Genomic DNA, 12,991 nt, shown 5'->3' with positions numbered 1-12,991 from the left:
AATTTCTAGATCAGTAATTCAGAAATAATCTAATCACAGACTCAGAAGTGGTGTGTAAAGAAACTTTTGTCCTGCATAGATTTTACAGCATGAAAACCAGAAATTTCTGTCTTTCTGCAGCTGTAGCTGGAACAAAAATGGGATAAGGTTAAGGTAGCTGGGAAAGTAAATTTTAAACTCAATTTTCTGACAGAAGTTATCCTTGACATTTTAGTTCCCTATCTTGTGTAACAATTTGACCTAACATTAGTTCTTTAAAAGTGCCACTACATCCATGGTGGCATTTTAACAGGATCACTGCAGAAGGCTGTGACTCCAGCTCAAATCCTTTTAGCCACAACAGCCCTTGGAGCAGCCAGGTCTGAGTCAGGTCTGAGTCAGGCTCACCAGTGTGTGAGGACTGGCAGAAATGGTCTTGGTCTAAGTTAGGGACCTCAGGAGTCTGCACATCCAAATCCAGCTGCCTGTATGGAAAACTGTATTTCAGCTTTCCAGAACACACTGTACTCACAAAAAAGACTAAACAGGCAAACTCTTCTGTAGGTTTTACACAGCACAAGAATCAGCCACTGATGTGTTTAATTCACTCCCAAGCAGCTGAACATAAAAACCACAGGAGGGCACCAGGCACAGAGGGAAAAATCTGTTTCCTTCTCCTCCAAAGCCAGCAGCAGTTCTGATGGATCATCTCTTTGCACATGAATGCACCTCATCAACTTTATCCTCCTTCCAGTGAAGGAAGCAAATTAATAAGGAATGCTGATTACTAATTAGGTCTATATTCAACACCTACATCTACCCAGGCAGATGCAAATTAGTGGATGTTTCAGATTTTGCCTCTTTAACTGGGAACACATTTTTTCTTATTGTTTCAGACTTTTCTAGTAGATCTATTAAATATTGATACTTCACTGATCTGCCTGGCAAACCCCAACTCTTACACAAAGGTGGGTGAGAGGGGTGTGAACCAACCAGAGCAAGCCTGAAATCCCCAGCAAATACATAGAAATACCTTGAATAAAAGTTCTGCCTTGGAGCTGCTGGAGCTGGCTCTGTAGGGGAAACTTCCAGCAGCTTTTCACAGAAGCAGCCTGCAGCCCCCCACTACCAAAACCTTGCCACACAAACCCAATACAGCATCATGTTATTTAGGACTGGAGGAGACTTTCTTTCTAGTCCTATTTTTACCCATAAAATCTTGTTTGTCAACATCTTCCCCAAAACACAATTCCTAATATATTTAGTGCTTCAGTGTATGCCCTCTGACACACACAGGGAGCAGTACACACCTAAACCTGGTTTTGGATCCTGCCTAGGTTTTATTTGCATCACCAAATTTGGTCCCATTCATCAGTGTTCATATTGAATTAGTTTTCCTGTTGTTAAGTAGCTTTGTTAAAGCATTAATTTTACCTTAAGGATTTGTGTGGTATTATGGCCACAGATTAAGACTTCTGGCCTGTATTTTTCATTTACTATCATCATTCCATGAGTCACATGGATGAAAGGGTCAATAGTGGGGTTTTTTTTAGACTTTAAGATACTTTGAGATTCTTGCAGCTGATTTAAAGTGTCCTGGTGGAACTGGACAAATGTCACGTAGAGGCTGTGTCTTCCAGGGAGCTGTAATGTTACCACAGTTTGGTTATAAGGCATCCTCTTAAGTACTTAAACAGAAAAAAGTGGTTTTCTTTCTCACAATCAAGGTACCTATTGACTACTCATGACACTTGCCTGAATATGTTCTGATTTTATGTAATGCCTGAGGTGTAGAGGGGCAAGAGCCAGTTAAACAAGGGATGAACTCTCTTGAACAAATTTGTGGGTGCTTTGCAAAGGAGTCAAAGAGAATTCTTGTGCCATGGCTGTATAGATTATTTTAGCTTTAAAATCCTCACTATAAAAGTCTCATTACCAGTCCCTAATGATTGTCAGGGTTCAAAACCCAGTGCTAAACAAAGTGATTCTCATAGCATCAATTCATTAATCTCTAATCCATTTTTTAACCATCAGAAGGTTTGTGCACGTGCATCTGCCTCATGTTTTTGATTCACTGATTGACAAACAAGCAGTGCTGAGTACAGCACCAGGAGCATGTTCTTAATCCAGCCAGGACTGGAAGTGTTTCAGAATGAGCTAGTTGGGATATATTAGACTGATTCTTTTCAAAGATTCTTATGCCATTAACAAAAGGAGGGATTGGATGAGAGCCATGGGAGCTGTTTCATAACCTCCTGTGGTCTTGTTTTCCAGCTGACTGTGGCGGCCACTCAGGTCCTGCTGCTCAGGTCAGACATTCTGGACCAGCACTGACAGTTAAGCCTTGATAGAGGCAGCCTTCAATTACACTTTCTGCTTTACACTTAACTCTGCAAAGCAAAGCCTCCTACACATTACAGGGCTATTCACTGGGCAAAATTTAGGTCACATCAACAGCCCTCCCCACTCTTTTTACACTAATAGAGCTATAATCAGTGTTTGTATCTGAAAATCTATGATTTATCATTCTTGAGAGTCAGATTTTTCTTGAAAACATCCTTATTTCATTGCACATGCCCAAATTAAACATTCTGTCTCAAACACAGCTGGGAGTATGACAGGCTCACTCAGCTGAGCTGCTGTCCTTTCTCCTCTGTAAAAAGAAGCCATTACAGAGACTTCCTCCTCTCCATCCAAATGGTTAATACAAAGAAAAAAAAAAATCCAAATTGATTTCCGTAACATGCTTTGGCAGCTACTGAGGTGAGCAACTACATGGGGAAAAGGGAGCCAGGGTTGTTCCCACCTGTGTTAGGAAACCACAGTCTGAGAAGAGCAATACTTCCCTGGGAAGCTGAGCCAGGACTGTAACAGTTACCTCAAATCTCCAAACTTGTAAGTACAAATGCAATTAGGAGATTGGCACAAGCAGCAGTTCAGAGGGTTCTGTGCACATACACGTTTGTGTCTTGGCTGGGAAGAGAAACAGGTAGAATTACACTCCTTAAAAAAAAGTAATTCAATCATTAGCTCCACAATGCCTCTTAATGCTCCCTTTGCTCACAGGGAATCTTTTGCTTTGAGCTCCTCAAATGGAAAGACACAAAAAGCCATCACAGCCTCTGCAGCCCATGAGTGCTTGGTGTTCCAACTCATCCCACTTATGAAAAAGTCTTGTATAACTTTTTTGGTTCTAGTTATTTATGGGTTATTTTAGCTCCAAATGGAGAAAATGTTGAAAAGGAAAATTATACACAAGTCTCAGACCTCAAATCACTGGCTGTACAGAAGCAAGAAAGTAAATACAGCAAAGTAAGGCATAAAAAAACTGCCTCATCCTGCCCAATATTATAAGGCTTAAGAGATTATGTGAAAAAGGATTTACAAACTTTGATTTAAAAATAAGAACAAAAGCAAAATGGTCATTATTACATGTTTGATATGGAAAACACCAAACCTTTTTTTATTCATACCAGATGTGGATAGGCAGATGTGAACCGTTGGACAATATTCACAGAAGTGGAATTAGGGAAATATCTATAATTAATAGCATGCCTGTGGAAACATGTTCTGTGCTTCAAAAAGAATTCAGGTGGTATTAGAACTGGAAGAACCTCCTTACCCTGAAGATGTTGACAAATCTGAAGAAATTCCAAGCAGTGAAAAAAATCCTGATGGGAGAAACAGATTACTTGTGCAGAAACATTAAAGGAACCAGTCTTCTGCTCTCAATTACACCAATGTGGTCCAGTTAAATTCAGTGGCAGTCTACCAATAGAACCAGGAGAAAAACTTGATTATAACATATGATATAAAGGATTTGCTTAGAAATGATCAGAGGAAGAATTCCCTTTAGGAAGGAAAGGAATTGGTAAAACATTTTGGGGAAACAATAGGTCCTGTAAGATTTAAAGTGCAAAGAAGGAAAATACAGCCAGAGAATGTTCCACTGTAATAACATCTAAATACCCAGGTCCTCTGGGAAATTTAACAGAAGTTAAAGCACAGTTACTCACTGTACAGAACAATTACACACTGAGGTCTTCAGAGAAAGCCATCAGGCTGTTCTTCCCCTGGATATCCATGGAATCTTCCTTCCTGTTATCCATGGAACATCTATGCTCATCTTTTCTGTGCCCACATCCATTGTTTCTCCCCACCTTAATTCACACAGTAGTGACTAATGCATTATGAAAATTCATCCATGCTGGATCAGTTATAAAATGTAGTTGCATTGCCTATGTGCTCTGTCTACCAGATGTTTCCTTTTGTGTTCATCAAGAACACATTGTGTAAGAAGAGCTCCTCTACGCAAAATACCCTTACCATTCTTGCTTTAATTACAGTGACGCTGCAAAAAATGGGGCCAGAAAAAGAGAAATCTTATCCTTGCCTCATGGACAATAGTATCAAGAGAGAATTTCTAGGATAGATCTGACAATACTTATATAGAATCAGAGAATCACAGAACCCTTAAGGTTGGAAAAGATGTCTAAGGTCATCAAGTCCAACAATCAACCCACCACCTTGTTCACCACTAAACCATCTCCTCAAGAGCCATACCCACACATTTTTTACCCACACATTTTTTACCCGCACATTTCTAGGGATGGTGACTCCACTACTCTCCTGGGTAGTCTATTCAACAACTTGTCAAGCTTGACAACTCTTTCAGTGTAGAAATGTTTCCTGAGCTCCCATCTAAACTTCCCCCGGTGCAACTTGAGGCCATTTGCTCCTGTCCTGGCATTTGTTGCCTGGGAGAGGAGACCAACCGCCAGCTCACTGCACCCTCCTTGTCAGGGAGTTGTGGAGAGCCAGAAGGTCCCCCTTGAACCTCCTTTTCTCCAGGCTGAGCCCCCCCAGCTCCCTCAGCTGCTCCTGTTAGATACATTTACCAGTTGCTGGTCACTGAGTGCATTAATTCGCTCTCAGAGTTGGTGGGCTTCCTCTTGAAGCTGCAACACCCTCTGAGCAGTGCGCGTTCCCTGGGTGCTGGCTCTCCCGTGGGCACCGGGCCAGGGTCTCTGTCGCTGCCCTTTGGGACGTGGCACCCGCGCTGTGACAGAGGAGCTGCTGCCGGCAGCCCCGGGCAGCGGGAGCCACCTGCGGGAACCGCCAACAATTACAGCCCTAACCTGTCCCCAGCTGGGGAGGGGACACCTTCCCCAGGGAGAGGACACCTTCCCGTGTCATGCCATCACAGTGGCCTTTGAGGATGCTGAAAGCTCTGGATATCCCTGGGATGCTGAAAACAGCACAGTCCTATTGCTGGGTACCAATATGTGGCCAAACATGTTCCAAGTCTTGCTTAGGGTTAAACAAGTAGTTAAGGACCACCAGGTGCTGTTCTGGACATGCTGGACCTTTAACATGAACTGGTGCCACAAGTGTCACTCCTCGTGCGCCTTCCTCAATCCCTTTGGCAGGATGCAGTTTGCTGTCCCCTGAGGGGTGTCCAGTGCAGCTGGAATTGAGTGTCCAGGGGTGCAAACACAGGAATCCTGCCAAGGATCCCTACAGGGAGGCTCCAGGGCACCTGCACTGCACTGCTGCCATTGTCTGTGGGTAACACAGCATGTCCTAGCCTGCAGCAAGGCACACACCCCACACCAGATCTCTTGAGCCATTCAGATGACTGTGCCACCCACCCCTGCAACTCCCTGATGTTTCTGGCTTCAGAAATTGATAGAAATCTCAAGGCAAAACAAAACCAAATCTGGAGTTTAGCATAGCAAAGAATTGATCTAAAATTAAATGGGATTTACTTTGCCTCCCAAGCTCTGGATGTGACAAATTTCAGAACAATGAGATACGGATCATTTAGAAGTCAGTGATCAAAATAGCATTTCTGATGGAAAGATTCCAGATTGGACTGCAGCAACAGTAACTATGTTGCAGTAAGGCCAAGTCTAAAAAAGCCCCTAAATCCTAAAAAAGCCCCTAAGATATACAAAGGGAAAGAGCCATTTTTTCACATGAATATCCCCCCCTTGATCACTGCGTGACAATAAGAGAGCTGGAGTCAACACAAAACTATTTAGTTGACTATCCCTGAGTTCTTTACATAGCTTGTATTGCTTTAAATATCTTTGCCCCCTGAAAAGTTAAATTAATCCCACATTCTTCTAGGAAGGCTCAGGGCTGGCATTCCAGCAGAGTTCCTAAGGGGAGCCTTACAGAACTGGAATGTGTTCACAGGTACTCTCCCTTCTCCCCAAGTGAGAAATCACAATTATGGGATGCAGGGAGAATTAACATCATTTGGGAGACAAAGGTTTCATAGTACAGCACAACTTAAAACAGACCACAAGTCTGCATTAAACACAATCAAGTCCAAAATAAAAAAATAATACAGAGCACAGTAAATGGCTTCAAGGCAACCTCAGCCTATGAGTCTTTTTTTTCTGCTGTTGTGGGAAATCATGTGCTATTCTCCAGAAAAACCCAGGAGTGTAAAGAAGTCCTAAAAGCAATGAAATCCTAATAGTTTTTTAACAGACTAAAAGGATTTGAATTCTCCAACTAAATTGATTGATCATAAGACTGATTCATAAAAATTCATACTTTAACCCTGCTGGTCTGCAGGGCTGTGTGACTCTGGCAAGCACAAAGGTTGTGGTCAATGAAATAAGACTTGTTCTTCCACTCAGAGCTGCAGATCCCATCATGCCTCAGGTTGTTCCTAGTGCTGGCATGTGCTGGTGTTTGAGATGAATGCAGAGAGCAGGTTTACAAAATTTCCAAATCCTGATTTAGTGAAAACTCCTGTTACCCACTTTTCTAATGATGTTTTACCAACACAGTGAATTTAACATTGTATTTTCCTCTTGGCTCTGGCTGAAGGGGGTGTGAGCTGCAAACAAATGTGTACAGAAAGATTTTCAGACTGAAAGGAGAGAATAGATCTGATCTCCTTGGGGCTGCACAGAAGTCCTTCCTCTATGAAAAGCTCTCTGTGGCTTGGAAAGGTGTAACTGCCAATATTTTCATTTTACTAATGCAGCTCAGACTTCAGCAGTTCAGGTGGCAAATTTACAGTAAATTTGATATACCCAGCCTAATTTCTACTACATTCACATTATTCAAAAACAAGATGCTTTTCTACTCTTCTTTGCCCTAAAAGAAATGGAACTCTGGCAACAGCACCTTTTGAGAGCGCTCCACAGCTGGTGAACATTTCCAGTTCATTTTGTTCAACAATGGAACAGAAATACTTGTTAGTCACTGCAGCTAATCCACTTTATAACTGGCATAGTCATAATTGATAAGAAATCAATTTCTTTTGCCAGCTGCATAATTTCATTCACAATTTTACTTCATCTTTCAAGCAATCTCAAAAGCCCTCAGGCCCTTCCCAGATGCAGAAGAGAGAAAACCTCTGTTCCTCTGTTTTGAGAACACCCTCAGCTGCCAGTTCAATTTAACACCATGGATTTCTGGATTGCACATCCTTGGTTTTTGGGCTGCCATCACAAAACAGGTGCTTTCACTCATAGAACAGAATTATCTCTTGCAATGCAGAACATCTGACTTGCACATCAGACTGCAGAGTAATTTTAGAATTTTCTATTAATATTTCTTTACAAACTTTTGTTTCAGATAATCTTGTGTACGAGGTGGTTATAGCCAGTGGTATTTACAGGCTTTTTATCTACTCAATGAGCTTTTTTAGTTCTACCTAAAGCTGGATTTTCCTTTCATGAATAGTTAATGTCACACCTATCAGCTCATCGGTTTGATCTTTATCTTTTTCATACAGGCCTTGGCATCTCCTGTGGCATTTAACTATAGGGGAAGAATCTGTTTCCTTATGAAAAATATAAATTGCTTACTTGATCCTTGATTTCAGAGATATTAATGTGCTAAGAAAGAACACTTTCAATTGAAAGTAAAGGTTTTAGGCTTCTTCAAGGATAAAATCTAAACCCCCAGCATGACATGACTGTAATCCTGTCCAACAACACACACAAACCACAAGTTTCCAGTTCTCTGTTGACAGAGAACAGCCATCCACAGTGCTAAAAAAGCAGTTTCCCCATTAGGTGCCCTAACAAAGTTTTCAAACTATTCAAACACAGAGGCATAAATCAAGAAAACAAAGCTTTTGCAAGATGTTACATGTAAGTTATACTAAGAAGTTAAAGAAAACCATCTGGGCATAAAATGTAAATACAGCCAGCATAAAAAAAATAAGAGGAAAATAAAACCAACCATGCATTTCAAATGCCCCAAAGACAGAGGTTTCATTCTGTAAGACCACTGAAGTTTAACTCAAATCACCCAGCTTGAACAAAACAGTCATTTTTCAAAATACCAATGAGCCAGGGCACTAAAGCTTATGCAAGATGCAGCTCCTTTCAAATTTTTGGCTGATTTAAGATATGGTCCTTCAAGGTGGGGGAATTAACAGCATCTCTTCAGTGGCACCTATGAATCAAAGAAAGAGATAGTGGCTTCCTAAATCACCATGGAAAATATCTATCAGGACTAAAACAATCTAAAAGGTTTGGTTCAGTTTCCTGTATTGCCAAATCTTCAGTTTCTGAAGGGTAAATAAAGTACCCTGGACTTTATAGACCCAAGAGATTCTGAGTAACCCCAGGAGGACAAAAGAGAAGAAAGTCTGAATAAAGTCCCAAAACCAGGGCTCTGCAGTGTTGGAAGGAGATTAGAAAAGACCTCAAAATCCTCTATCCCTGTACAGCAGCTGTCTTTCAAAGGAGTCTACAATAAACCAGGAAAAAAGTCTTTTAAAAATCAAAACCTAGAACATACTGGTATAAAATGCCCAAACTCGGGATTTTTCATGCTGACTTAGTGCAGATCACTTACATAAGTAACATACTTGAGATTTGATTACATAGCTAGATTTTTTGTATATTTATTTACTTTTAAACAGGATGCTTGCTTGGGTTTAAGTTAGTTTGGGGAAGGAGAAGTAGGAAGATTTTGAAAACAAACAAATTACTTACAAACAGACAAGCTAAAAAAATAAACCTGGAGTGCCAAAGCTCTCCCTGCCTCTCGAGGCTGGTACCTCTGGATTCCCAGCACATTCCTGAGCTCATGGAGTGTCTGGGAGGGACCAGCAGCCTGGAACCCTTGGCAGAGCCCAGCTCACAGAAGATGAGACTCAGTTTATCACCGATTTCAGAGATAATTATCAAGATAGGGATTTCTGGCTTAATTTCCTGATTCGAGAAGGGAGTACGTGATCCCAATCATAAACCATCCTGTGAGCAGCAAATGGTGTCTTAACAGCATTTATAGCTGAGGTTTAAAATACTCATGGAGTTTGTATAAAACAGATGTGAATTTTCAAACTAAACTAACAAACTATTTTCCTAAGAGGAAAGAAGTTGAAGCAGCAGAGGGAAGCTCTGTGTCTTCCTGTGCTTCTGAGGAATCACAAAGGGAGTGATGGTTTTCTCACAGTTAATGTATGGAGTTTCAGTTTTCCTGCTGATCTGTTTTTATTCTCTTCTTCCCAATAACTTTTTCATAGTCTGCCTTTCACACTTCTGGGAAATTCTATCTACACATGCTTTCTTGAAAGGGCTCATCTGTTTATTTAAAAAATACATGTTTTTTTTTCCCCCTGCAGATATGATATTTTATTAGTCTTATGTGTTGAAGTTATTGTCCCAGATATTGTATTTACTTGGGCCTTTGGCCTGAAATGTGCATCTGTTCTCAATCCATCCATAGGAGCCCTAATCTCTAAGAGGCTCTGGAATCTCCAGTGTGTTGGGTTTTTTGTTCTCTCCTTTCCTAAACCAGCTAATGTGGAATAGCCTGGCCCATAATTTCCCTGGTTTAGTCAATATTTTCTAAACTATCTGACCTTCAGTTTTCCAACTGTGTAAGCCTGTCTTGACCAGGAACAGTCAGAACAGAGGAAAGTAGCAACCACTTCTTATGCATATGCGGTGGATCAAACAAACACATCCTTCTCTTTTGGCCCTTTAAGTTGATGCTACAAACCAAACATTAAAATAAAATAAAAAATAGAATAGCTCTATGTCATTTTCAGGGAGGCCAAATGCTCATAGAGTATGTCCTTTAGCTCCAAAAAGCATATACTGAAAACTTTGTCATAGACTCATTGTGTGGAGTCATGGTGACTGTCAGGAAGGTAAGAGCAACTAAATAAAATAGCAAATAAAGTTTTTCACTGAAAACTGGCAAATAAGTCTGAACTTTAATAGAAAACCTCAGGCTCAGAGCAGAATTTTCTTCATAGAAATAAAACATGCTCCTTTAATTACAGCTTAACATGTTCCTGCCAAGGCACTGCTGTGAAACACAGGCTGGAAGCACAATGGAGGCTTCCAGCGCCTGGTGTGGCATTGCCTTGAGTGGTGATGGACTGGAAAGATGCAGTTCTTCCCAAACAGTGTGAACTGTGACCCAGCCTCCTCATGAGTGGCAGTCTCAGAAATCACAGGAGCTGTTTGTCTGAAAGAAAATCTCTCCAGAACATCAGGCAAACAACTTTTAGTTTTTTGCAAAGCAGACACAAGTCCCAGTGCCACAGTGCCAGAACTCTGCAGAGTGAGAGTGGAAGAAATGCATTAATTAACTCAACATTCAACCCCTCCCCTCAAAACCAAGAAAACTGGCCTCTGTAGTAAATAATCATGGAGGATTTACCACATATGAGAAGAGCCCAGAGTTTAAACAGTGTCATGCCCTTTATCCCACTGCGAACTGCAGTATCTGGACATTTGGCACAGCTGCTGTCCTTGTGTACTCTCACAGTTTGGTAACAGGAACCACAATCTCAATACCCCTGAGAACTGTAAATTTGTTACTTTATTTGTGTTGCTGCCTCATAACTTCTCCTTGATCTTGCTTTCTCTACTTATTTTACTGGCAGTAAAACTCAGTAGATTAATAATGCTATTAATACTTTAATTTCTCTGCCAGATCTTCTTGGGTGGCCAGTTTCCAGCTGTGTAACAATCTTTGCTTGCTCACATTTCCTTGTTCTCAGTTCCACTGTTTTTTACCTTTTTTATTGTATCCTGCAAATTTGAAGGCCTCAGTGCATTTTCAGAACTCAAGATAGAAACTATTTCAAAGCAGTGGCTACAATTCATGAATAACTCATGCATCTTTTCTCAGAGTAACTAAAAGCAAATAAAGGTGCCTGAATAACACTCTAGCTGGTCAGACATCTATGAGATTTAGTGGAAAAGCTGATAATCATGATTTAATTCATATTTTATGCTTATTTAACTGGAGCCTATAATAATCCTCATTGCTTTTTGCAGCTACCCTGTAGTCAGTGATTTTCTGCCTGTCACTATTATGGCAATGATGGACGTATAAGATCCTTGCCTGCAGATTCTGACTGATCCCAAAGTGAATACGAGTCCTGTGTCCTCTTCAGCTATTTGTCATTATAGAGCCACTACCAGTCTGACTTTAACTCATACACACATTAAGTTAAACTTTGCTGGCAAATTTACAAATATCAAAAGCAGAAACTCTGCCTCCTACTCCTCTATTCCTTGACTGAGAAAAGATAAAACAGTAAAAGGAAAAATGTCAAAACAATAATAAATTACCCCAGAGCCAGGAATAATAAATTACATTATGGCCTTTCTAATGTGTGAAATGCTGTTTCTCAAAACTGGAAAGGCATGGAAACAATTGCACTTCAGAGTGAGAGAAGTATGATCCCAGCTCTTTTGTTCCAGTTCAAACACCACACACGACCCTTGCTAACAGCTTTGGTGCATTGTGCCTCCCTAGGTCAGCAAGGTATATCCAGGCTCCAGAGAACAGCTTGAAGCATCATTGTTTCTTTGGAAGTGAGAGTCAATAAAAATACTGACAAAGGAATGCAGCCAGCCTCTTGGAGTTGTACAAATTCCAGTTCTCCTTTATCCCCTCCCTCATCAAGTCCTTCAAAGAATAAAACAGCTTTTTGAACTTGCCTTTTTTTTTTTTCTATTTTCCCTCAATATTCTTTTCAATGCTTGCCACAATGTATTTTCTAAAATACATGAAAAGTAATACTGAAATAAGAAGTGATCCCAGACTCTCTATTTTCTCCAAGCCTGTAACAACACAACCATGGCCTGACAATGTTTGCAGCTGAAGGATTTTCAGCAGAGTACTGCAGAGTACCTGGGAAGCTCAAATGACAGGCAACCACTTTAAACAGCCTGGTGCCTGCTTAGGTCTTTGCTTTAAAGAAGCACTCAGAGGCAAAAAACAGAAGCAAAACCCCAGCTATGCTGTTGGAGCGATAAACTTTACCCTAGGCCAGAGATTAACATCTCATTTTCTTCCTTTACCATGTTTCTTTATTCCTTTTCTCTACATCCCCTACTAATGTCCTGTTGTATCTTTTTACTTTTCATTTATTCCTCCTCCTGTTTGCTTCTGTTTTCTTTATAATAAAAAGATACTTCTGTGAAATGTGAGTTAATTGCCTTTCTCTTTTCCCCATGCTTTGTCTATTGTTTTTCATCATTATCTTTCCCATTTCCCCACAAAACTCTGCTACCTGCCCTGTCCTATAACTTTTGGCTGATGCCCTGGTGTTCCCCCCTAGGAGCTCAGGGAGTGCACTCTTTTGGCACCCACTCTTTACTTATAATCTGATTTACTGTAACTTGCTTTGCCAACCCTGATAAAGGAGGTTGAAATGCAGTTGTGGAAATGTGAGAAAGCCCCATCAGCTGCATTCAGAACTTGCATGCAGGTTGTATGGACAGTTCCTGTCCCTCTACCTCTCAGGGTGGGAATACCCTCCTGTTTCAGCCCCACAGAAGGTAACTCATGTACTTAGATGTACCAAATGTAAGAAATCCAGCCATGCCTGAAGTTCTGCACTGCTGTTATTCCCAGGCTTGTGTTCTTAAGCTGAATGTGAGGTCAAGACCCTCCACAAGAAGCACAACCATGTCAATGAGAACAGATAAATAGATTCAGAATTCCCATGTTACGTTAGGTTTGTGCTCATCTCGTAACTCCCTGTGTTTACTTTGCAGCC

At 40.9% G+C, this 12,991-nt stretch overlaps 1 long non-coding RNA gene across 1 annotated transcript in view; it reads right to left on the bottom strand.

The window, feature by feature from the left end:
- Window positions 1-12,991, bottom strand: part of LOC143695405 (uncharacterized) — a 67,667-nt gene that overhangs the window by 33,074 nt on the left and 21,602 nt on the right. The gene's annotated exons all lie outside the window — the stretch shown is intronic.

This window comes from Agelaius phoeniceus, chromosome 17, assembly GCF_051311805.1.
Source record: "Agelaius phoeniceus isolate bAgePho1 chromosome 17, bAgePho1.hap1, whole genome shotgun sequence".
Lineage (NCBI taxonomy): Eukaryota > Metazoa > Chordata > Aves > Passeriformes > Icteridae > Agelaius > Agelaius phoeniceus.
This window is presented reverse-complemented; position numbering and strand designations above follow the sequence as displayed.